We start from the raw sequence: 24,506 nt of genomic DNA on the forward strand, positions 1-24,506 counted from the left end.
ACAGCTCAGTGGCCCTCACTGTTCTTAGGGTTCTCAGTAACATCCTATTGGCACAACTTGACTGGAGGACATGGTAGGACTCCCAGACATGTAGTAGCATGCATGGTTTTGACATCAACATACAAGTTATGTGCACAGGTGTGCACCAAACACAACTGTCAGTTCATAAAATGGTGATCAGCTGGGGAATCTACTGAAAAAAAAATTTGGACAGTTGCACATCCGAAGGGTTCCAGAAAAAGCCCAGACCTGGGTATTGCTGTCAGAGGGGTAACGAACAATTTTCTTGTACATTTGAATATCAGGTTACCCATCTGATTTCCAGCAACAAACTCCCAAGTAACTAGCAAGACAATAATCAAAGGAATTATTCCCAGCTTCTCCCTCTTACTCGGTGTCAGAGAGTTCTGTAACTGTTCAATGCTTTGTTTTAAATCTATAACTTTACCATTGCCTCATTCAAGATAATTCAGTTTGCTTCCTGGTGCTCATTTGATACTTCATGCTTCAAGTAACGTCAGCCGGCTGATGAACGACAATTGACTTTTGACTTGGTAGGTGCTCTATTAGAAGTTGGAGCAAACAGAAATAGATATTCAAAAATCAAAAAATATTTAGAAGCATCTCCAATTTTGTTCATTCAGTTCTAGCCTGGAACACCCTTCCTACAGTTCACCAATTTACATGCCAAACTAATCTTCCTCACTTTCCTCCAAATTTTCCTTGCAAGGATTTGATAGATTAAAATATTAGCCCTCAGAAAAATCACTGAATGGAGGCATTGCTGAAGTAGATTGTATCCCAACTGGTCTTTGCAGCATGAAGCGATGCTTCAAAAAACTTTTTTTTAAAAAAAGAAAACATAGAGAATTTTGATTAAAAGCCGAACACCTTTCAGCTGTTTATCTGCATTTTGGTGGAATATTTTTATTTAATTATCCAGCAGTGGGAATATTATGGGAGAGCGGGAGGGATTAAACACATATGCACAGCTGAAGTAACAGCTGCAGAAGCAGACTGGGTAATGACAGTAAAAATTAATGCCTAATCAACACTTGAAAACAATATGATGAAGCATGATCTTTGAAATCTATTTATCAGAATGCGATTGGCAATGGCAAGGCCAGCATTTATTCCCCATTCCCTTTGATGGAGGGGGTGATGGATTAGCTTTTTGATCTGCTACAGTCCTCCTGGTGAAGGTGCTCCCAGAATGCTCTTGGGAAAGGGGCTCCAGTATTTACAGCCAGCGATGATGACAGAACAGCAATGTAAGGGCAGTATAGCCTGTAACTTGGAAGGAAACCTGCGGTTGGTGGTGGTCCCAAGCATCCACTTCCTTTGTCCTTCCAAGGAGGAGAGTTCAGAAAGGTCAGAGTTGCCCAAGGGGAGTCAAGGAAGTGCATTTTACAGATGCACTGCAGCTACTATATGCCAGTATTGGAGGGAAAGAATATTTAGGGTGACGGATGGGGTACAAAATCAAGGAAGCTGCTTTGCCTATGGTTGTGTACTCACGCAGGCCAGTGGAAAGTATTCCATCACACTCCAGACATGCCCTTCCAACAGTGGAAAGGCTCCAAGGATTCAAGAAGCGAGTCACATGCTGCAAAATATCTGGTCTTTGGAGGTCATTACTGGATGATTAAGGTGATCAATTTGCTAGCACTGCTGCCTCACTAATCCAGAGACCTGGGTTCAATCAATCCTTGCTTTGGGTCACACAGATGTGTGGAGTTTGCACATTCCCCCTGTAACCACGTGGATTTCCCCCCCCCCCAGGTGTTCTGGTTTCATAGAGTCAGAGTCACACAGCATGGTAACAGGCCCTTCAGCCCAACGTCCATGCCAACCAAAGCTCATCCCAGTTGAGCATCTAAGCTAGGCCCATATCCCTCCAAACCTTTCCTATCCACGTACCCGTCCAAATGTCTTTTAAATGTTCTCGTATTTCCCTCAACTAATTCCCCTGGCAGCTCATTCCATATACGCACCACCCTCTGCCTGAAGTTGCCCCTCAAGTCACCTTTAAATCTTTCCCCTCTCACCTTAAACCTATGCCCTCTAGCTTTTGAGTCTCTTTCCCTGGGAAAGGGAACATGTGCATTCACTCTATCCACGCCCCTCATGATTTTATACACCTCTGTAAAGGCCACCCCTCAGTCTCCGACCTCCATTACAAAGAACACACGAGGAAACTGGAGCAGCTGAGATACAATCAATTACCCCTTGGTACTGGAAAGCGGCAAAAGAATCAAAAAGGGGAGTTGATAGGCAAGTGAATGAGAATAAGTTGCAGGAGGTCAAGTTGAGTGGGACTGACAGTATTGCTCTGCTGGGAGCCGACATGGAACTAATGGGCTGAAGGGCCTCCTCCTGTGCCATAGTAAAGAAAATTAGATACAAGCAGGAGTTTGGGAACTGAGAAATCCAAGAAAATGCAGAGGAAAAAAAATACCATGGAGAACTGAGCATGTTGCTCACTGCCTCCTCTGAGCTATACAACATTTTGGCTCTCTGATATTGTTCTATTGCCAAACCCACTCTTCTCAAACATCAAGGTTAGCAAAACATGCAAACACCCTAACACAGCCAGGATTGTTTCCCTGCTCTTTGCTATCAATAGATTTGCTCATACTACTGAGAGGAAGGTGTCTGCCTCCCCATTCACCATTTCTGCTGGCAGAACTAGCTCACCATTAAACATACACAGATCAGGCAAACTCACAACCTCTCTCTGTTGCACTGTGTACATGTACCAGGAGCTTTAAAAGGAACAGGGTCACTGTATTCAAAATAATTACCACCCTCCCCTCTTCGACACACTAAAATAAAAACAGGTCATGGGGCATGGAAAACCTGGGAGCTAAAAATGTACAACAATCAACTAACTTTGATTAAATACTTTTTAAATTCTGCTAAGCAATACTGAATATAACCTTTGAGACCATGCTAAATAGCTCAGGAATCAGAAACCTTAAGTCACATTCCCCTACTTTCCAGATATTGAGGGTACCAGCTTTGAAGGTGTGGAAGATGAATATTATGCAGCCCTAACAGATATCTCTGCCTCTGTTGTCTTGTGATTCAAAGCTTGCCCAGAGCAGGCTTTGAAAGGCACACTGAACCTATTTGCTCTTCTTATCCTCGTCTTTATCTTCCCTCATCCCCTCCCATTCTCTGCGGTAATTGCACCAACAGTAAACTAAAGGATAGTGGCAAACTAGTCACAGTACAGGCCACTCTGAAGCTGGTGTCAAGGGAGCTGGGTGGTCTCATCCAGTGAGCTATTTAAAAGCCAGTTAAATGCTGCACTTGCATTTGGAGAAATTCAAAATGATCCCCTTTATAGAACCACCACTTCTATTTGGTGAGCACAAACTTACTTTTGAGAAATTTTTGGACAGGCCAACCATTCTACAAGAAAAGAAAAAGTGACATTATGCTCCAACTACGATTAAAAGCAACATCCTACCAACGCCAACATCAACAGCAGCTAAATCGACAGATTCCTGATTAAATTAACTGGTTTCCTGTACAAAACCGTGGATCACCTTCTAACCACGTGACCAAGGAAAGGTTATGGGACCAAAGCTGGGTTGATGCAGTCTGGGCGATAAAAATTCCTTTTGTGAAGTAATCTAATTTTTTTTTATAAAAAGGACAATTAAGAGCACACACACACACAAAAGCTACGTATGCATTTCCTACATTGTTGGAAAGCCTCCCAAACTACAACTGATGTGCCAATGGATCTAATGAAGTCAAAGGACAAAATAATTGTTTGGAGACACAATCTGAAAGTTGACCTCTCGTGAATATGTATATTAAATGTCTAGTGATCAAATCAAACACATTTCATTAATTAGTTATAGCTGATTTTCCACAACCTACAGAAGTTATTTAAAGAAACACTAACTTTCTTACTGGCCTGCAAAAACAGGATACAATTCAAAAATTTGAAGGTCATACAATATCTTTCTTCATCAGGATAAAAAAGTTTGCTGCCACCTCTTCACAGAAGTGCATAAAGTTTCACTGGGAACGTGGAAATGGATAATCTTCTCTGTAAGTGCCAAGAGTCAGTGCACCATTCTGCTGCTATAACTCACATGGGTTTCTGGCAGGCACGGTAGTGTAGCAGTTAGCATAACGCTATTACAGTGCCAGTGACCCAGGTTCGATTCCGGCCACTGTCTGTAAGGAGGTTGTACGTTCTCCGTGTCTGCGTGGGTTTCCTCCGGGTGCTCTGGTTTCCTCCCACATTCCAAAGACGTACGGGTTAGGAAGTCGTGGGCGTGCTATGTTGGTGCCGGAAGCGTGGCGACACTTGCGGTCTGCCCCCAGAACACGCCACACAAAAAAAAAGATGCATTTCACTGTGTTTCGATGTACGTGTGACTAATAAAGATATTAGGTTATTAATGGCATGGAGGTGCCCCATGGCCAGTCAGGAAGGAAGGTAAAGGCACATTTAAATCTACATCTAAAACTGTTCCGACAATAACTTTTTTTTGGAGCATGTCTGAACAGACGTCGTCAATAATTTGGAAACTGCGCATCTCCTGGCTTACAAGTGTTTGACCTGCACAGGCCCAAAAGGTTCTGATAAGATCAAACATCAGTTCAACGTGAATTGAAGGCCAAACCATCAACCTCAACTCTGAAGCACAAAATATTCATAAGGTTTGAAGAATCCAAATTTGATAGGAAGGAAGGAATAATAAGACCCAAAGAAATGGTCTCCAGAAATGTAGCAGATATAAACACTTTATCAAGTGGATGATGCTTTGTCTATTTTTCCCAAAATGTAACGTCTCTGCTATCCTGGTCAAAGATATGGATAAAGAATGTATCATGAATCAAGAGCCAGCAGAAACAGATTGCAAAATGCATTTCCAAAGTGAAATCTAACCTAGAGAAAAGGCCCTCCATTCAGTCTCTTCCAATCTCCACCCTTTAACTCCAACACCAGTAAATACTGGCAGCAGATCCAGCAAGAAAAAATATGTCCCAAAACTCCGATATTCCAAAGCTACATCTCACAGATGGTGGGCCTGGATCTTCATCTGACAATCCTGTTTGTTCCCCTCAGCTTGAATTTGCAGAGTGAAATCATAAAGTGGATTAATGACCATAGTTTAGTAGTTTTGGCAGAGGGATGAATGTTGGAACACCACGAGAATTCTCCCACTCCTCTTGCAATAGAATTCTTTCAGATCCACCAGAACAAACGCATCAATAAAGGAGAGATCATTCAAGAACACTCTGCTAATCTATTAGATGACCACTGACCTCAACTTGTGCTTTCCTCCATATCCCCTCAAATGCCTTGAAAAAGTAACAATCTTAAAAAAGTTTCCATTGACCCACTGTCTTTTTCCAGGGTAGTGGATGGAGGGGGGCAGTTCCAGACTACCACCAACCTTTGTCTAACAGTCCATTTCCAAATGTCACTATTAGTTGCACGAGCTGGAACTGTGCTCCTTTATTTATTGGTTTATTGTTGTCACATGTACAGAGGTACAATGAAAAACTGTTTTGCATGCCATCCGTACAGGCCATTTCATTACAACAGTCCATTGACATAGTAAGGAGAACAATAACAGCATGGAGAATGAAGTGTTACAGTTACAGAGAAAGTGCAGTGCGGGCAGACAATAAGGCGCAAGACCATAACAAGGTAGATTGTAAGGTCGAGTCCATCCTATAGTACTTGGGGACCGTTATAGATTCTCCTGAAGTAAATAAAGTTCCCTCTCCAGAATCAAATCTCTCTTTTAAACACATCAATGTGTTCATCCTTGCATTCTGAACCCAACAACTGGCCAATGACTTGGTTTCCAATTACTTTTGCATCATGTTGTTTAGTACAGCTGCCTTAAAACTATTTACAAAGCTATTAAAACAAACAAGAAACCAACATTTGTTTTATCTGCTAAATTATGAACATTTTCTAATCGCCAACATATCAATAATATGGGAAACCCTGAAGCCAATGCACCAGGATCCATCTGAACACCCAAGAAATTTCAATACAACTTAACAACATTGAAAAACTGATCAAGCTTTATCTTTTGCCCAAAGAGGCAGTCACCTCAACGCAGCAGTGGGGAGGACTCCAGATGTAATAGTTATGCCTTAACAACAAATTCCTGATTGCCTTTTCAGATTTATGTGAACTATCCCACTGCAGTTTTAAAATAAAAGGGTAGCCAATGCCCCCACATTAACCTTCCACAACATTTCTGAAAGAGAGATCAACTAGTCAATCATCTTCCGGAAGTTTGCTATACTTTACGATGCACAGTCGGGCTGCTGTATCTGCCTCTGAGGACAAGAGGTTACACTCGAAGATCTCCCATTGGCTGAAGCATGTTCAGAGCAGCAGATGAAGTGCACGATAGAAATACCACACCTTGTTTTTTCTCATTTTTCTCCCTCCCATCCAAAGAAGCACGTGGTCAATGCTGGCCATCAACTTCTCTGCAGGCACCTTACCCTGCCCATTCTCAACATGGGAAAAGATTAAAACTTCCACGTGTTGGAGATATAAAGGTAACACAGTGGAGCCAAGTCGGTCTTAACACCAGGTAGAATCGTTCTTCATGAGGAATGGAAACTAGGCTAAGTTATTCTTCTTCATCGAAATCCTGGTATTTCCCCAAGTGGTGGGGGTGGGGGAAGGTTAGGATAAAACCTGGGATCACAGAAGCTGTGTGGCTTGATTTCACAGTATTATCTAATTTACCATCCAAGCAGAGGAACTAGACAATTATACTTTCTTGGAACTACAAAAAGGGATGGAAAAGCTCAACACTTTTGTTGAACACAGAAATGAAACCCCTAAATGCATCAAATCCAGCTTTTCCTTCAAACCAAGACATATAACATATTACTTCTTCCGATCACCCAAATGACCCATTATTTTAAGACAAGTTACATCAAAAATGTAGGTTCATTACTCATCTGACAAAGCCAAAACACTTAAAAACTCCACATCAACTTTTCCCTTCTTAAACCCTTTCCAATTTTACCAACCAAAAGTCTCCACACTCAAGAATGCAGGTTACTAGCTGGGAGCCACCCCCAGCACAAACACCTCGGTAACTCGGAGCTGAAACAAAGGTGCTTTTTTCCTTCCCAGGGGTCAGCATATTTTAATCAGATGTCTGCTTGTTTGAGCATTGGACCCAGGCTCACTCTGGTTCTTTATGTTCTATGGGTGCTTATAACTCTCCAGACAAGCTCCACATTGTTTATGCCACACCAGTAAATGACAACTCCCCACACTGACACACTTTAAAGTTACTTAAATGGGCCTTTTCTTTTTTGATAGAAAAAGCTTGTATTCTGTTCGCTTTGTGTGTTATAAGGGGTCTGAAACAGAGCATTGTTGGTGAACTATTTCACACAGGAGTGAGGTGAAATTACTGCCAAAAAAAGAGCAATTTGTTCAGCTATAATCTCTTCATACATGGCTTAAAGCTGACAGTTTACTCAAATACAACATTTTTTTCCCAGAGAAGTGTGACTACAGCATCTCACCCATGCGAGTTTAGCAAATACCAAGTTTTAAACATGCTACTCTACCACGCATTTGGACAGGAGTGAATGAAGATTTAATTTCTTACCAATTATGGTCACATCGCTAACAGTGATGATTTAACCCCTTTGTACTGATGATGGCAATCACTTTCTTACCAGAAAGCCATACTGATCCACTTTCACTTCTCATTTGAAGTTACTGTTGTAGTATGGTGTTGGCACAGAGGATGAAGTTACCAAACTGGTGGTCCAGAGACAAGTGGTCAAATCCCACCATGGCAGCAATGGAAGCTATGTTCAGTTCATTAAATAAAGTGGATTTTTTAATATATATACACAAGCTAGTCTTAATAATGGTAACAATGATCAAGAACACACTGGATTGTTGTTAAAAACACATTGGGTTCACTGATGTCCTTCAGGGAAGGAACTCTACCATCCATACTCCTGACCTGAAGCAATATGGTTCATTCAACTGCTCTCACAGAAGGTCTGGCAGTCTGTACATTATATAGCACTAGATTCTAAGAGTCCAAGGCAGTGACTCTCCACCAGCTTCTGAAGGGCAATTAATGTCGGCCTTGCTGGTGACACCCACGTGCCAAAATAAAAATGACTTGTATAACTTTGTGTTGGGAGTCAGAATGTTTGAGTTCTATAACGTACATCACAAACAGGGCATTCGGCCCAACTCATCCATGCCGACAAGATACCCATTTACACTCATCCTATTTGACTGCATTTCTGCTAAACTTTTCCTATCCATGTACCTTCCCAAATGCCTTTAAAACATTGTAACTGTACCTGCCTCTATCATTTCCTCTGTCAGTTCATTCCATGTACCCACCACCCTGTGTGGGGGGAAAATATACTTGCCCCTCAGATCCCTTTTAAATCTTCATCTCTCACCTTAAAACTTTGTCCTCTAGTTTTAGACTCCCCTATCCTGGGGAAAAAGACTGACTATCCACATCTATGCCTCTCACAATTTTATACACTTTTCAGGTCACCTCTCAACCTCCTTTGTTCCAGGGAAAACAGTTCTAGCCTCTTCACTCTTTCCTCACAGCTTAAATCCTCCTGTTCAGGCAACATTCCTGTGAATTCTTTCTGCACCCTCTCTAGCCCAATCACATCCTTCCTCTCGTGTGGCGACCAGAACGGCACACAATACTCCAAGTGTGGCTGAACTGATAATTTGTGGAACCGTAACATCCCATCTCAACAAATTCTGGTGCTCTACCTGACCTTGAGATGTTTGATGCTGACAATGGATGGCCAAAATGGAAAAACAGTCTCAATGTCAACATCCTCCACCTTGAAAAGCATGCACACACTTCAGAGCCACTGCCTCACAGCTCCAGGGAACCGGGGTCAACACTGACCTCCAGTGCTGTCTGCATCGACTTTGCACATTCTCCCTGTGACCATGTGGATTTCTTCCAGGTTTCCTCCCACATCACAAACAAAAGGCAAATTGGTAGGTTAATCAGTTATCGTAAATTGCCTCTAGTCTGTAAGTGAGGGGTAGAATCCAGGGGGCAGTTGGTGGGAATGTGGAAAGAATAAAGTGGGTCAGGGTAGGATTAGTGTAAAATGGATGCTCAAGGGTCAGTGCAGACTCTCCATGAAGATCCTTCCAAATGAATTGGATCTTTGGTCAGTCAGTAGCAACTTGTAACCCAGACTCTGCAGACACATGTGGATCCCCAATAATAACAGCCTTAAAAAAAAAATCACCACCCTTGACTGGGAGAAAACAAGTAATAAAAACCCGTTGTACCTGTAAACCATCTGTCCACAGTAGCACATCTTCAGCTACAGTTCTGAAACATACCGGTCACGTCACAGGACGACCGAGTCTCAGTACCTGCATAGAGGTTTTTTGAAACCCGATTCGAAGTTACAACTTACCTTGTTTGCAGACTTCAGTGGCAGGGGAGTGGGAGTGGTGACCGTTTTGAATGTTTTTATTTCAACTGGACTGGAAAAATTTAGGAGAAGATTATTTCCCATTAAGCGAACTCTTGATTAAGTTTCAAATCAGGGAGATCTGCCAGCAATATTTCTTTTCCTCTCAGTCATGCCATTTAGTGGAACATTTGAGAGATAATCTTTAAGCTTATACGACTTTTTCTTTATAATTGGTTATCCCAAAAGGCACTGCCACCCTCTCAGGAGTACATGCCATGGTTGCTTTTAAGTGGTTTGGTATTGATTGCCTCACAGAAGTGTGCACCTCATGGGTTATAATTGCCTTCTTAGCACCGACTTCCTCAGGGGAAACACAGCTCATCAGCGATGGTTCTCTTATCCAAATAATCCCGATTTATGTGCAAACCTCACTGGTGATCAGCCATCTGACTGCAGAATAAATTCACATTTAACATCACTCCTCAAGTCAGACTATGAGAGACCAAGACTCATTGTATCCTGTATTTATATTCTTCATCCACTGTACAAGAGGGTGCTACAATGCAAATGTTTTAAGAATGTATAACACTTGCAAGTGAAGCCAATCCGATCCTCCCCAGCTTCCACAGACATTTGTCACTGTTTGCCAGTCGGATGTGGGAACTAAAAGTACATTTCCCTTCTCTAATCCGGGATCACTACAGCCAAATATAGTCTAGCTGGGAAGAGCTAGGCTGGAGTTTTCTCGGATTATTTGTTTCAGAGACATCCTTTACTGAAGCATCTCCTGGTATTATTAATACATTTAGCAAAACAAGCCAGAGAATTATGGTCAATGGATAGAAAAAAATAACCGTCTGCCTGATGGCTTTGCTCAATGCAAGATGAGCAAGATATGACTATTCTAAAAAATGTATGTATTTTTACAAAACTTGAATGGGTAGCAAGACATGCCATTGTCACAGGCTCTCCCCACACGTTTATAACCTTCACCATCTTGCATAACAGTAGCTCTCCATCTTCTCTACTCTAGGGTAAAAATCATGACCTTGTCCGTATATCCGTCTTCCATCCAGAAGCTAATCCTTCAACAGATTTAGAAGCACATCTAAATTATTCAAGCTATCCTTTTTTATTTTTGCTTAATAACCAGTTGCTATTCACATTTAACATCACTCCTTAAGTCAGACTATGGAGAGACCAAGACTCATTGTATCCTGTATTTATATTCTTCATCCACCGTACAAGAGGGTGCTGCAATGCAAATGTTATAAAAACGTACAACACCCGCAATATTAATTGGACAACAGGAAAGGATAGACAAGCACTGCAACCCAATAAAAGTTCAACTTTTTCCATAAGGAACCTAAAAGTTACATGGGTAAAATAACTCCACTATATTAGAGTTATCTGGGACATAAGAAATTTGGAGTAGGTTTTCTCCAGGTATGGGAGGAAGGAGGAAACAAAAGATGACTGAACAGAATAGAAGAGCCGTCTCTCTTTCATTTATCAGTAGAAACCTTGAAAAATATCAAATAATCTATAATGCAATCTAATGAAAATATTGTGGCACCGCAGCTTTGGACCTATGACTTGATATAAACCTTGACGAGTATACAGTATCCCAGAGTCAGGAATTTGATTATTTAAGAAAAAACTAGAAATATTGGAGCACTTGGTCAATTGCCCATCGACTAAACTGACCCTACAACTGTACAAGCAGCTCCAGATCTTGATCAATTCCTTTGAGATGGCTTCCATCATTAACACTTGAGAATCCACAGTTCTGAAATTGCCAGCCAAACCCAACAGAAAAGGACTCCCTTTCCACACCATCTGAAGCACTGACATCAGCGACGCTTCTCCAACCTGAGGTGCTGCCCACCCGGAGCAGTCCCGGTAAGGAGAGGGAACATCCTTTGGAGCATTTACTCCCTTATTTCAGACTCTACAGTCAGAACAAGGAGTCTTGGTCCAAAACATGAAGCAGACCCGACTACACACAAATCAAGCACTTCAGATAATCAATACTTAGCTGTGACAGGAACCAGTACGGTTAGATGGTCCGAATACAAAAATCTGCACAATAATTTGAAGAAGCATTGAAATATTTGTTATTTTTACCTCACGAAAGACTTCATTTCACTCCATTTAAAAGACCACACAGGTAACGTTTGGGTACAATACTAAGGGAGCGCAGTGGGGGGAAGTTTCACAGTGGGACTGTTTCTATTGCGGCTACAATTCTATTGCAATTAATTATTGATATCATTCTTCTCTTTGCATCTCTGTGCTTTAATTGTCAGTGACACAGAACAATGCTATTCAGACCCTAATTGGGTTATGATTTGGGGTAGTGGGAGTGGTGGGTATTACTATAGCAGATCGCCATAATGTTTCTCCTACCCTTTATTCTCCATGGCGACTCCGCACTCAGAGTTAAGATTCTTGTTCAGAATTACAGAAGGTTTATCAGCTAACACAGGCCAAGTACCAGCACTATTACAGCTCCATTGTTCACGTAGGTCAAAATCTAATGAAGGCATAGGGTTCATTCATTGTTCCACCCAGACCTGGCTGTCATCGTGTTAACATGCAGCAGACAGTCCAGCTCATTTTTCATTATCTAAGCAGCTCAATTACATCATGACAATGATACACTTGAAGGTTTCACTTCCTTCAGTCAACAAAAAAATAATGATGCGTTGAAAGTGTAACCATCAATCAAATCAAACAAACAATCTCCAGCAAGTTAATGTACTGAATCAGCCGACTGTCGAGATTCTTTTTGTCAAGCAGAGATGGGAACATATGTTAATAGCGCTCATGCCATTTTGTGCAGTCTTAGCCCGAATCCAATGACATTAGTAATCACTTCAAATCTTACTCCACAAACAGCAAAAATCATACCCTCTTCCTAACCAGGGCAATTCAAAGCATCTTTGAAAGATCATTTTCTTTCAAGTTTTGCGAAAAATATTAAGTAAATATTTAACCTCAAAAGAAGTACGCTTCTGTTCTTTTCCACAATATTTCATTAAAGATGACCTATGCTTTCCCCAAGAAACTACTTTCCCGCCACCATACAACCTCCACCCCAGAGCAGCAAGTTTCCATTCATGGGGCGAGGGGAGTGAATGAGGATCATGAAAAAAGTAACTTGGATCAATTCATGGCTCAGATTTGTACAGTGACTGACAGGCGGTTTTGCATTTTAATCTTCATTTTCCAGAGCCCTAGAGTCACAGGATCTCCCTTTGACCCACTGAATCCAAACTGAAGATCTGAAACCCCATACTCATCCCCACGTTCCCATCAACTCCTGCCAGATTCTAACACTTACGTACACAGTGGGGACGGCAGCTCGATTAGATGTGCCACTATGCCACCCATTCAGTTCCCTGTTACTCTGAGCCAGAGGAGATGTACCGTGATTGGCCCGAGGGTCAGGACTACAGAGAGGAAGACTCATCTCCCCGCTTCTTGATTACCAACCCCCAGATCCCTGCTGGAAATGCCCAGGATCAGATCCTGCCATGCCACCTCTGAATTAAAATATCCCATCAAAAGCAGGTAAACTCAAATGTGAACAATGCCTTGGAAGATCTATCAGAGGGAATCTGTATTGGAAATGTCTTCTGTAAAGATAAAAGGGTGGATGGAAGACAGACAGAAGTGTAAAATGAAAATAGAAAGGATTTAAAAGGTGGTTATGTGGAAGAGATTATAGTAACCCAAGCCACTGATGGAAACAGCCCAGAAGCACTCAACTCCAGTAGCAAGTCCTACTGGACAAGAGCAGCATGATTTACAGTGCCCACCATCCTGCGTGAAATGTTGTTTTGTTAGGGCCTGCTCACAGACACAAAGTCTGCCTTTGTCTCCAGCGGAAAAAGGAATTTTTTGTCTTCAGGGCCTGACCGAGTTTACATGACACTCCAGTACTCTTTGTAAACTCACATTTTCAGAGTGTCGGACAATGAAAACAATCCAGATAGTCACTTGGCATTAGACAGTTGCCTCTCTTGAGCAGAGAGGAAAAAAAAGAAGTGCTTGTTGGAAGAAATTTTAATGAGGGGTCAGTGAAGAGGGGAAGCTGGAGGACGACATTGCAGCCTGACAGAGGGACTCCGTCAGACTGCAAACTGAGAACTCTGAGCAAGCTACAAATGCTTCAAAGTAGGTTTTTTTTCTATTTATAAAAGGGTCATGGAAAGAAAACAGAGGGACTATGTCTGTTTCACATGGGAAAGGAAAGTCAGCCGAGTTAGTCAAAAACATCCATGACAGGCAAAGGAATTCCATGCTGCATTTATAAGCCTCCAGTAGAGTGCTATCTATGAAAATATACTTGAAGCAGCATCACCTCATCTACAGCTCAAATCATCCAGTCCAACACTAACCTGAATGCATCCTTGTCCATTCAGTAAAGCAGTGAAGCAATAGACAAAAAAAAAATCACCTGACTTGACATTAATGAAGGACAAGTCTATAAACAATTCACCTTGGAAGCCTTATCATTGCGTTAAGATGCAACAGTGCAGAGACCCACATATCCGTGCTGGAGGTTTTTGGCGGTTGTGTTTGTACAGGTTATGGAAGTTGAGAGCCCAGATTTCAAACAAGAATGTCTGGATGCAAGAACCAAAGTATGAGGTAATGATTATTTAAATCGAGTGTTAAAAAACATCTAAATGGGACAAAAATGGGTCTGTTCCATTTCCTTTTTTATATATGTCATAAATATTTTCACTATTCAGAGAAAAGGATTGCAGTAGAAACGTCTCACAAGGTGATGACTTGTCAGTACGCTTACAGATTATTAGTCAATAAGTATGCCAGATGCTATGGCTGTTTTCCTTTTTCTGCTCAAGATTTATGACAGCTTCATGCAGCATAAGTGTATTCATAAAGCAATGTGTGTGGAAAAATGTCTTTTTAAAATAAAACTCTTGAGTTCCAATGCACACTCAGTATCCAAGCAGTCAATATGACTGCCTGTCAACCCCCACATGCCACAACAGAGCTCCCATTCTACTGGTCTTCGTTAATCTCTTCTGTGGACTAAAGGCATCTTTGTGTGATCACTGGCCCTTTATCCATTCTCCCCCTTCCAAAAACAGGCTCTGTCCACAACCTCCACACACAGCCACAGCTACCTGCTCAACCTTGTAGCAGTGCTGAAATTTACCCTGCAGGCAAATACAAGGGGTAAACAGATACCAAAGGTAAAAAGGCCAAGATTTTGTTTAATTTAGGATTGTGTTGTTTTAAGGCACATACAGAGGGTTCTTTTACTGCAGAGGAAGCCAATTTTTCTGCTTGCAGTGTTTTATACTCTTGTTGGACTGATGTTCAGTGACGTGGAGAGGTTAAGCTTTCAAGCTTAGGTATACAAAGTACAAACGAGATGCGTAAAATGTCACCATAACCCCTTGGCTCTGAAGACTGATTTTGGAACACTTTTTTGTTCTAATAGAAAATGTACACAAACTGAAGGAGCAGCTGGAAACAAATCAGCAATTTCAAACACGCATCAAATCCCAAACTGCCAAGACTCTGTCATCTGCACCTTGCCAAGCAAGTGGATGATAAAGCAGTGAGAAGAGGAAAGAAAACTTGGAATTTTCTTTTTGGGAAAAGGACGGACATGTGCTATTAGTCACAGACAAATACAAGACGTCCCCTGACTTTTGGCTCATAGCATAACGTTTACAGCGCCAATGACCCGGGTTCAAATCCAGCCACTGCCTGTAAGGAGTCTGTACATTCTCCCCGTATCTGCGTGGGTTTCCTCTGGGTGCTCTGGTTTCCTCCCACATTCCAAAGATGCGGAGGTTAGGAAGTTGTGGACATGCTACGTTGGCGACGGAAATGTGGCGACGATTGCGGGCTGCCCCCAGAACACTCTACGCAAAAGATGCATTTCACTGTGTGTTTCGATGTACATGTGACTAATAACGATATCTTATGGGAGAGGAAAAACAAAGTTTCTTAAAAAATCTGGAAGCATTGGTTGGGTGGGACAGATCACACCCCACATCCCTACCTTCCCCAACATCAACAGTTGGAGACATGGACTACTGTAATTCCTTAGAAGCACAAGAGACTGCATCTGGAGCAACACACGAGATGCTGGAGGAACTCAGTGGGTCAGGCAGCACCTATTGAGGGAAACGGATAGTCGATGTTTTAGTCCAGATGAAGGGTCTCGACCCTAAATGTCGACTATCTGTTTCCCTCCATAGATGCTGCCTGACCTGCTCAGTTCCTCCAGCATCTTGTGGTACTGTAATTCCTTGCCTCACTTCTATCCTGATAGCCAGCTGTACAGCAAGAGCAGGCCAAAAAGGCCAGTTGAAGAGCTGATGACAGATGGAGGTGGAGAGGGCAGAAACCCAGAATCCTCCCACATGCACTTGGGCAAGACACCATGGTCACGAGTAAGTGTGTCAACAGTGTCTCATGGGTGTGAAGGGAAGGAAGCGTGACCAAACATTTAACATACTTGTCCCCAGCTCTTCAATGGTGAGCCTCAGGGTATTGATAGTAAGGGAATTACATTGTGGTAAGTGCTCATTGGAGGTATCACTAATTAGGAAGTGGATAATGCATGTATAACTTGCCACTTCTCCACCAAAGCCTAGATCTTGCTGCATGCAAAATACTTCTCATTGACTGAAGAAATGAAAATGGAACCGAACATTGTAATCGCCGGCAAACATGTCGACTACTGACCTTGCAATACAGGGAAGAATAGCCTCTGTCAACAAGTCTAAGCTCTCTAAACCTATGTTTTGGGAGAGGTATGCTGTTGGGGAGGAAGGGAGATCAGTCACATACCCTCTGCAGTAGATAAACAGAACTGGGCTGATGTATGCATATTTATTAACTGGATTAGTACATTGTCTCTGGGTCAAAGGATGAAATAAGCACAATAATTGTCCCACAGACAAAGATGATGTCCCACTTTGGAAGAGGTTCACTTTACAAAGCCCTTTCCTCTACATGAGGTATCACTGATCAGGGAGGCTACCTTAGGAGTCAAAAGTCATCAGGCTCTCAAATGTAACATAGGACTCTGGTTTCCACATATCAATCAGACTCCAGGCACTACAGATCCCAAATGAAAAGGGCACTGTTAAAAGGTGGTAGGAATCAGCAGGAAGGAGACGGCAAGATTTTGAGGCAATTTTAACTGCTCAACCATTCCACACCCCTTGCTGAGCACATTAGGTTAAAATTATCCCCAGGCCGCTGTTCAAAAATAGAAATGAAGCAAGTTGAATCCATACAAAAGATACTTTCAAATTTAATTTTACTGACTTGCTGTTATTTGTGCCAAGTCTCAATTTGTTAAATTTACTCAACGAGCATGGCTATTCATATAACGAAAATGTGCCCAAGGAGAAGTACTTGCCCCCGTCATCTTACTTATAATTCAAACAAGCAAGATAGACATTAAAGTAAAAGATTATGCAATTTGTTAGCTTGACCAGGTAAAAGGAAAAAAGACCTTCAACCATGCGTGCCTGTTAGCTGAGTTTTGGAAACATGGGAACCCTCTTGTGAGGACTGCAATTACTCTCTCGAACAGTATTTTTAGCTTAGTGGCCAGATCCACATTTTCCAAGTACACAGTCACGGCAAACAATCTTGCCAGGAAACCATGGAGCTGCTCCCATGATTTTCCTTCCACTTCAAATGGGGGAGAAAAAACCATAGCATAGCATGCACCTGTCAGGACTTCCTGACGAGTACAGCCAGCAAGGAAAGCTGTCCGCTCCGAGCCCAGCTGCAAAAAGCAAGCACTTGTAATGGAAAGGTGTTACTGGTACAGATGCAATAGCAATGGAACATCAGGTTCTGCTCTCCCACAACATCTAGCGAAAGGGTAGACACATTTTAAGCAATGCAGCTGGAGAATTGGTCACCGGAGAATACAAAGAGCGATACAAATTGGCACTCTTTCCAATCCCAAATCCCTGCAAATGCTTCCAGTTTCCATTCTTGACCTCCACAGAAACTAGGGAGAGAATCAGACGTAGAAAGCTCTTACTCCCTCACCCATACGCTAATCAACTTTTATACCAGCCTCAGAATGATCGAATGGCACAGCATTTCTGTTCCACACTAATTTTTCACCCTCTCTGAGTCTAGTGATAGTTAAAAGCACGATGTAATAAGTTATAAAAACCACAGGCATCATGGCATACAAGTCTCTCAAGGAACTCGTTGTATCTAATCACTCACAAGGGACATTACCAAGTACTACTGTCAGGCACAACTCCCGCTATGAAAGGAGACCAAGTACAGATGCTACATCTTCTTCAATAATTTTTTTTTTGCATACAAAGGAAACAAGTTTGGATTTTAATTGCATTATTTAAAATAATACTTCAGTGTGAGCACAGAAGGTTGCTGTCATACATGAAGTGTGATTGATTGAGACAACATATCTCCTTCAGTGTGCCAACACAGTCTTTGGCCAACTGACAAAAACAATGTATTTGCCAATCAAGACCTCAAACCTGGAACAAAACTCATGAGCTACAAGGCAGCCGTGATACCTGCCCTCATGCACTTCTGAAACTGGAACCATCTACAAAACGCACTTCAGGGTATTGGAGAGGTAAATACAATAGTCTCCAAAAACATTGTTAAGATAAGCAAACCAATGCCAGTAACTTCTGCAAGGTCAACACTTAAAGTCCTAGCTACACTCATTCCATCTTGTTCATTCCAAGCTCTGTCAAAGGGAAGATATTACCAGGCAGACAGTGGGAACGATTGAAGGATGTCCTCAAAGTCTCCTTGAAAACTAAATGCAAAATTCCCACTGGGAATGCCTGGCCCAGGATTGCTCAAAAGTGGAGACTGAGCATTCCAGATGTCACTGAGGATGGGGAACACTCACGAACACACGCCCAGCATGAATGACAGAAGGAACATGCCTCCTCTCAAACTATTCACCTACTCTTCCCATCAGGCACCTCCTGCCCAGTCTGTGAAAGTCTGCGGTTCCCACATTGGTCTCATCAGTCACCACAGAACCCAGAGAATTGGAGTGGAAGCAAGTCATCCTCAATCCCAAGAGAACATCAAAGGCGGCAGTAGTGTGAAGAGAAAGACACAGCAGCATGGTTAACCATATGCTCCCTATAAATGACGTGACGGAATATTCATCCTCAAGTCAACAACTTGCTCTGCTGCCATAAGCAAACCTCAAAAGATGAGGAAAATAACTGTGCCTCAAGGTAATTCAAAGGGTTTTTAAAAATTTCCGTGAGAGCTGCTTTGTAAATTCCATGGCCTTTCAGTGTAAACAGGATGCTCAATGCAAGATTTTTTTTTAAATGAAATAACTGGATATCCACATGCAACTCTTACATTTGACAATCATTTGAATTTTTCAAAATTCAACCAAAACTCAACTACTAGGAAAACATCAACTTGGGGAGGTACATTAGAATGGATGCGTTAACAAAGCAGCATTTACAAATCACAAACTTACACATGTGGCCTTGCTAACCATCAGGTACAAGGTACAAAAGCATTTAGTCTGCTCTGCTCCCTTAACAAGGAACCTCTACTTTGCCCAGGTCAAGGCCTGACCCAAGTCTCAGAGATGGAGGCACTTTGGCCTCACAGTCCATTTCAATGATTCTAATGCACCCTTGTAAACACAGCAAGCCTGCTCCTGCTTCCATACTGCCAAAAAAAAATTATATTTCATTGCTGGACAGAGGCACTTAAGATTCCCAATTTATATTATAGTGTCAAAACTCTGCTAGCAGTTCCCAAACAGAGAATTTAATTTCTATTAAAATTTTGGCATCCAAACTCATGTGAACATAAAATGTGTAAGTGTTCCATTCCTCAGTCTCTGGTGATGTGTTCCATTAGCAGGTGGTTCCTATATAATCTCCTATTCCCTGCTGAAATCTGGAGACCTCTTTAGTTCTTTCCAAGTCATGCTCCATCAGTAACTCTAGCTGAAGGCAACACAGTTTCATTGAGTTAACCTCCAAAGCATTATTCATTTAACCTCAACGTAAACACATTAAGGAAAGGAGGCATCTTGCAGTCCAATACAAGGCTCTGCCAGGACTTTACTAGTGCAGCAATGCTATGCTTGTTAAAATACCCTCAAACAGAATTGATTGTCATAAATAGGAATTTCCATCTCCTGTATTGATTTTCTGAAAGACTATTAACTTCCGTACAGAACCAGAAAAACAGGATTACCTCAGTAGCAGTGTGTGACATGACAAAATGTTTATTTACCCTCAAGATGTCAAAATACATCAATGATCATTCTGAATGTTCCACAACTACATTTAATCAGAAATGTTTCACCATTAGATATACGCCTGCTAAAAACAAGTAGTCTTCTGTAAATCCAAGACATCTTGATTGTAGAATTAGTTAAGTGTGATTCTATGGAGTTTTTGGATTGCAATGTTAACCAAAGTAATTACTCTTGTAATTATTCATGTTCAATACAGCAAAGTATACTTTAATAGTCTTGATTACACCCAAGCTCAGTAGATAATGGATCACACCATAACAGTTAATCCGTTTTATATTAGTTCATTTAAGAAACTGGATTCTTGTGACTTATGGCCAAACCCACAACAGGAGGACCACCCAGATCATATTTATATTAAACTCTGTTTACTTGGAGACACTTTGCAATATGCTATTTTGGAATTTACTCCACTCACTCAACAACACAGGCCTGAGAACACTGGAGAAATAATTGTGCATTGGAAATTAAGTTTAAAAAATCATCCCAATCAATCATACAGTCTTTTCCTCTTATCATAGAGATCACAAAACTAGGCAAACAAACCCCTGACCCATTGAGCACAAAGTTAACTTCTGGCACTCCATTAAGACCAGTTTAGACCCTGTACCATTAAAAGGCATGTGAACTGCTCGAGTTACCTGAGACTTTGACTGCCAGTGTAGAAGCATCCACTTCCACCAGCGTCACCCAGACAGGCAGCCTTATACCCATGTTGGTTCCAGCTTGGAAGAATCTTTGGGTCCACTGCAGCAAGTCCACATTCCACAACGTGTACTTTCTCCTTACACTGTCCTATTGCCGAGGAGATTCTAAACAGCTTTGGTTAAGGGTGCTTTAAAGTAGTTTTAAATTATAGGATTTAACCAAATAAATATTCCTCTTTGCAGGTTGTTTCTTAAGAGCGACCATCTGTGAAAAATCTCCAATCACAGGGAATCCCTGTTTCCTGCTTCTATCTGAACAAGCACCTTAAATAGGCTCAATTATCTGCATAAATTGCCTCAATGGCCCAGAAGGCTGTAATCTTCCTCTTGGTTTCTCTCTGGCAGTCATCATGCAGGGACCAATCCACAATATTGTCTGTAAGAACAGCCAAGGGCAAAGTAAAACTTTACCATTCTTGGAAGCTCAGGGCACTTGTGAGAGCTGCCAATGGTTTACAGGGCAGGGAGTCTTAGTTAATCAATGACAGACAATTATTCCTCGTTTTTGTAGTTCACTCACTCAACAGATTAAAGTGATACATTCAAATTTGGAGCTTTCAAAACAAAACTTAAAACGAATTAGTTACCCAGACTTTTGCATTTTAGCTCGTGCCTTATCAGAAGACCAAAATTATTCACAGGGAAACAAAACTCAAAAGGAGTTTGGTTGAGAGTATAAAAATTGATAGGAAAATACAGCATGAATTTGATGGGGTGCAGGTGAGGATTCTATTGATCGAGGGGAAATTAACCCTCCACAATTCTTCAGACGGAAGTGTGTCGTGGAGCTACAGCACACAGAGGTTTCATCCCTGATTGCATTGTGCCAAGTTGACCCAGTTCAAGGAGGACAACAGTGAATTCAATAACTCTGTCCTGGCACCACTAGAAGGATACTCCTGGGAAAACAGTAATCTCAGTACAACATGGGATTACAGATAGGTTGTGCTAATCAAACCGCCACCTGACCTCCACCACCCTTCCCGCCCCCCCCCCATACTATCCCTCTCAAATAGAAAGCTGAAGGGTCTCCCATCACTCATATTCAACCCTGGTTTCTCAAGGGAGATGTACCAGAGACATTATCAAACTGCACAAGAACAAAACGAAGTTGAAAACCAGTTGTGTGCACTCTACTCCATTAACCTTCCTTCCTAGATGTTAAACTGAGAGTGCTGCAGGGAACTGTAACAACTTGTCCTCCTCTGATGTCTCTAATGTAGAAACAGCCCCACTCACTTTAAATTTAATTTTTTTTTAAATTTTATTTACAGCGTGGTAACAGGCCCTTCCGGCCCAATGAGTCCGCGGCGCTCATTTTAAACCCGAATTAACCTACGGGAGGAAACCGGAGCACCCGGAGGAAACCCGCGCAGGCACGGGAAGAACGTACAAACTCCTTACAGACAGCGACGGGAATCGAACCCCGATCGCTGGCGCTGTAATAGCGTCGCGCTAACCGCTACGCTACCGTGCCGCCCTCAGCCACCTGAAAGGGCATTCGATCAAAACCTACTTAAAGAGAAAACCCGTTTTAATTAAGATGTCAAATACCCCACACACGTGTATGACAACTGGAAAAACACTTAGTTGACACCGTGTCTAAAATGCAAATAACTTAGAAGTAAGCAATTGGTTTTTCATTTTAGGATTCCTTTATCATTTTAAGTTGCAAAATTATAGAGGGGTTATGTATTTTCGCCGTGCATCAAAAGCGATGCTGTTTAAACTGCAGAATTTGCAAGGTCTCGGAGGACGCAGATGGATGAATGAATCAGGTGAAAACCGATCTGCTGCTCGGAACTGCTGCCTGGCTCCACCCACGCAATTAGTCGATTGGCAGCACCCTGTTCCAATCGCCGGTCAAATCTCGGCGAAAATGGACAAGCCAATCATTTATACACACCACCCCCCCCCCCCCCCCACCCCACCCCCCAGCTGAGTAGCAGCTGACAGGTGCATGTGTGCCAGCAGTGCACGGGAGAAGGAGGCAACACACCGCCAGCACAGCCCCGAGTCAAGGAACGAAAGACGTAATTCCACACTTGTCAATGGAACGGGCGCTGCTTCCAATGTCCATGTTGGGGGAAGTAAAGACAACCTGCACTGATCTCAACAAGTGATCGTGGAAGACTTCAAATGAAATCGGAATGAATGACACCAGTCCATTTCAAAAGGATTATCTGCAGCACTTAAAGAATTGTAGATTAAATCCATGCACCTTTCCAAAATGAATGCTTATTTACGCAATTTACGCCAGGATTAATCTTTAAGTAGTATCGATCGAAATTCAATTAGACGAACTCTCACCAGAAAATACTATTACCTGATTAAAGGTTACTTACTGTTAAGGAAATTGTGCGTAAACCAGGTGAATAGTATTATTTGTGACACAGACACGGTGACGAAATAGTTAAAGCCAGAACCCGCTAAAACCTAGTTTGAACAATCTCACTAAACACAGCACAATGTAACATTGTGTGTGCGTGGAGCCGTATAGTGTCACAATACCCCACTGTAGTGTTCACTGTTTCAATTAAGCTGCGTTCTATCAAAAGGGCCTTTGTAATCCATTAATCTTAAAAATGCAACAGATAAGGGCTGATTTTTCGAGATGTTGCCGCTTAGGTGATCGGATCCACGGCCGCTGTAGTTTTTGTTTAAAGGGGAGGAGGAATTCAGTTATTCATTGTCAGTAAAGATATCTTTACTAAATTGAAAATCCAGGTTTGTAACGAAACACACCTACCTCTTACTAAATCCAGACCCAAAACTGCCAAAATCCACATTATTGTTCCGAGTTTAAATCCACGGAGTATCCTGTATACATCCCAGGCTTTTCAATACATCATCTGGATACAATATATCCTCGGACATCCATGGAATCCACTCAATACCAAATGACAGGAACATTCCAAAAGCTTGTAACATAATTCCACGTTTATATTTTCCGGGAACATAGCTTGGTAATAGCCATCTCCATTGATTCAGCTGGTATCCATACTGCTTATTCTCACGGTTGTTTAATCGTGACCATGACATTTTCATTTCTTGGTGAAAACATGCCACCACCCCCAAATGAAAACGGTTCAAATTCCAATTATCCCAAGGAAAATTCTGAGAGGCATTTTTTTTTCCATTAACAGAGCCAATATTTCTTGCGGATGTCGATTCAGTTAGCGCAATAATCCGAAATCCCGCATCAATGTGTTCCCAAACGTTGCTGGAAACACACATAAAACAAGTGAAAATAATGCACTCGTGCTTAAGGTCTGGGGATTCGCAGTCCCGGTGAAAATTCCAGCAATTGTAGAAACTCCAAATTCTTTACATTATGAGAAATATAGACGTTTAACTAATCCTGGATATTTTCGTTCTTGGTGTCGTTCAAGCAATTGGCAGATTGACAGCCGTTGCATTTTTCCCTTTTCCTTTCTGCCCCAGTGAGTACTGTTCCTTTGGATGCAATGCATCTCCTGCCCCTCACAGGGCGAACACTGAAACCCAACCTCCAGCCACACTGCGTGAGAGTGAGCCATGCACACGCTATAAATGCTTGGCGCAACCAAACTTCATGGACATCCGCGCGGGCAGCCACTCAGAGCGATCCGCCGCTGGGTTCTCCAGCCAATCAGAAACAAACGAGGGGCGGGACTCTCGCCGGCAGCCCGGGGGGGAGGGCTGCGCTGGCCGCCAGGGATGTTGGGAGCTGTAGTACCTACCCGCCCGCAAGCGGGCGAAGGGAAAGGGCACTAGAACTACAACTCCCAGCGGGCACTGCACTCACGCAGCCGCAGAGAGTACAGAACTGAAATGGTCCTCATAGCCGCGCCTTTCTGACCGGCCCACCCGGTTCAAGCTGGGTTGCGCAGGCAGAGTGATGTGTTGATACTGGTGTCAGTGACTGGATGCAAATGTCATGGTGCAACTATTTCTAAAGCCTCGCCGCTCTGCAGGGGATGTGATTGGACCATGTCTGACAAACACTAGCATAGCTTTCATTCCCGGGATTCCCGCATATTCCC

The 24,506-nt window shown here is 42.3% G+C and overlaps 1 long non-coding RNA gene across 1 annotated transcript in view; it reads right to left on the reverse strand.

Moving 5' to 3' along the window:
- Positions 1-24,003, reverse strand: part of LOC127580012 (uncharacterized) — a 216,010-nt gene extending 192,007 nt beyond the window's left edge. The window contains exon 1 of the long non-coding RNA XR_007957765.1: positions 23,231-24,003. This is a non-coding gene — a long non-coding RNA (uncharacterized LOC127580012). The remainder of the gene's footprint in view (positions 1-23,230) is intronic.
- Positions 24,004-24,506: the final 503 nt, after the last annotated feature.

This window comes from Pristis pectinata, chromosome 18 (assembly GCF_009764475.1).
Source record: "Pristis pectinata isolate sPriPec2 chromosome 18, sPriPec2.1.pri, whole genome shotgun sequence".
Taxonomy (NCBI): Eukaryota; Metazoa; Chordata; class Chondrichthyes; order Rhinopristiformes; family Pristidae; genus Pristis; species Pristis pectinata.